Below are 3,112 nucleotides of genomic sequence, written 5' to 3' on the forward strand. Positions count from 1 at the left end.
TTTAATATCATAACTTGAGCCTTGAATTTTTTTTCTTCAGATGAGTGGTGGATCTTTCTGAACTATTTTATGCCAATTGACCTAGATGTCCCCTGAGACTATGATCCCTAGTTTTCAAGCCCAATAAGTCAGTCCCACAAGGTATTTGGATATATCTAAGAAGTTTTCATAATTGTGTCCCCTATGTGTTCTATTATATATATATGAATACGTATTCAGCACATACAAATACGTTATGTACAGATGCCCACAATTATGTATATGTGAGTATATACCACCATACGCCTTCCCACACCTATATAGCATACATATGTATCTATGTAATCATTCACAAATTTTTGGTTGCTAATGTTGCAGAATAGTTTGCATTATAATATTTACCGTAGTTGTCCTTTATTGCATACATCTCATTGTCTTCATTTACTGTGCTTGTGTTGTGCTGACTACCCCGTATTATGTATTGCCTTTCCCTTCACCAGAATTCACATATCTGCTACCTAGTGATTCTCCCTCCCTCACCTTTTCCTCCCTGGTGCCCATCAAAGAATCTTTCTTTCTGTGTGTAAACCTATTCTTGACTTTTTATAAAAGTAGTATACAATATTTTTCCTTTTGTAATTGAGCTATTTCACTCAGCATAATGTCATTCAGATACACTCATGTTATATTTTGGAGACTCATCATTTTTCTATTATGTAGTATTCCATTGTGTAGTATTGTGTAGCATTGTAATATTGTGTAGTATTCCATTGTATGTATGTAGCATTTTTATTTTATTTTATGTCCATTCATTCACTGATGCTCAGGTTTTTCCATGTTTTTGCTATCATGAATAATGTTGCAGTGACCATGGTGTGCGTATGTCTATTTGTGTCACTGCTTTTATTTGTCTAGGATATATGTCCTAGACAAATAGAAGTGAGATTGCTGGATCATGTGATATTTCTATTTCTAGCTTTTTAAGGAAGCACCATTACTTTTTTCCTTAGGGATTATACCATTTTACAATCCTACCAGCAGTGTAGAAGTGTTTCAATCTCCTAAAAACCCACCGGCATTTTGTTTTGTTTTTTTAAATCAGTGTCGTTTTCATTTTTGCAAGGGCAAGATCGTATCTCACTATAGTTTTGATATGAATCACTTTTATGGCTAATTATTGCAAGCATCTCTTTTTGTTAGCTGCTGGATTGTCTTCTTCGGTGAAATATTTGTACATATCCTTTACCCACTTTTTGGTTGGATTGTTTGTCTTTTTTGTTGTTAAGGTGTGGAAATTTGCTGTATATTTTAAAAATTAGGTCCTCGACAGATACATTTTTGCCAATAATTTTTTCCTAGTCTGAATCTTTTCTTTTTTTCGTATTTAGTGATGTCTTTTGAGAAGCACAGATGTTTAACTTTTAGGAGGCTCCAGTTATCCAGTTTATCTTCTGTTGTTCATGGATTTTTAGTTATGGTTGATAGTCCTATAGATTAGAACTTCTACCTTTATCCCTATGTGATCTTCCAGGAACTTCACAGTTTTAACTTTAACATTTAGGTCTTCCAGTCATTTTGGGTTTTTGTGTATGATGTGAGGTATGGATCCTGTTTCATTTTTCTTCAAATGAACATCTAGTTTTTCCAACCCCGTATGTTAAAGAGATTATCTCTTCCCTCGTTGAATGTACTTCAACCATTTGTTGAAGCTCAAATGTCCATAATTTGATGAATTCTTAAGTCTGTTCCTTTGGTCTGTGTGTCTGTCATACCAGTACCAGGCTGTTTTGACTACCATGGTTGTACAGTTAAGTTCTGAGATCAGGAAGTGTGAGGCCTCCTACTTTGTTGTTGTTCTTCAATAATGCTTTAGTTAGAGATTAGCTTTTCCATCTCACGAAGAATGTGGTGGGGATTTGGATCAGGATTACATTTTATCATTGCATCTCTTTGGGTAGCAGTGACATTTTTACAATCTTAAGTCTTCCAGTCCATGAGCATGGTATGCTTTCCCATTTAGGTAGGTCTCATTTGGGTTCTTGCAGTAGTGTTTTATAGCTTTCCTTGTTTAAATCTTTTACGTCCTTGGTTAGATTTATTCTTAGGTATTTTACTCTTTTGGGGGATGTTGTAAATGGTATTATTTTCTTCATTTATTTTTGAGTTCTCTTTGTTAATGTAGAGGAATCCTGCTGATTTTTGTTGCTCTTGTACCCAGCCACTTTACTGAACTCTTCTATTAGTTCCAGTAACATGCTTGTAAAATCTCTGGGATTTTTTATGTATAGGATCATGTCATCTAAGAATAAGCATAGTTTTATTTCTTCCTTGCCAAGTTGTATGGCCTTTATTTCCCTTTATTTCTTATTTATCTGGCTCAGACTTCCAGTATAATATTGAATAATACTGGAAATAATAGACATCCTTGTCTTGTTCCTATTCTCAAGGAGGAATGTTTTCAATCTCTGTCCATTGTAAATAACATTGTCATTTGGTTTTGTGCATATGCCTTTAAATATGATGAGGAGTTTCCCTTCTATTCCCTATTTTACTCAGAATTTTTATCAGGAAAGGGTGTTGGATTTTCTGCATTGAATGAGATGATCATGTGATTCTTTTCCTTTGTTCTACATACGGAGTGAATTACATTGATTGATTTTCTAATGAATCACCCTTGCATCCCTGGAGAAATTTGATTGTGTTCATTTCTTTTTGACAGTTGAACCACCCTTGCAACACCTGATCATGATTTATTTATATTTTTTTTTGACAGGCTTTTATAGTCTGTTGGCCAGAATTTTGTTGACAATTTTTACATTGATATTCATGAGGGATATTGGCGTATATGAACTCTTGAGATATTTGTCCATCTATTTATTAAAAACATTTCTTGCACATCTGAGCACAAAGCATAGGACAAGTTAAGGATATGAGAACACAGTCTTTTGTCATGGGTCTTATAATCTTTTAAGAGAAGTTGATTTATGATTTTCAGTTCAGTGTGATTCAGGGTATGGGATGAGAACTTTTAGTGTGCTCTATATAGACTTGCAGAGCCAGCTAATCTATTCTAGTTCAGGGAGATGGGAGAGAGTAGGAGGTTGGAGGGGTGGGTCAGAGGATAGATATAGGC

The sequence above is a fragment of the Orycteropus afer genome, unplaced genomic scaffold, assembly GCF_000298275.1.
Source record: "Orycteropus afer afer isolate SDZICR_OR568_19922 unplaced genomic scaffold, OryAfe1.0 scaffold00119, whole genome shotgun sequence".
NCBI lineage: Eukaryota > Metazoa > Chordata > Mammalia > Tubulidentata > Orycteropodidae > Orycteropus > Orycteropus afer.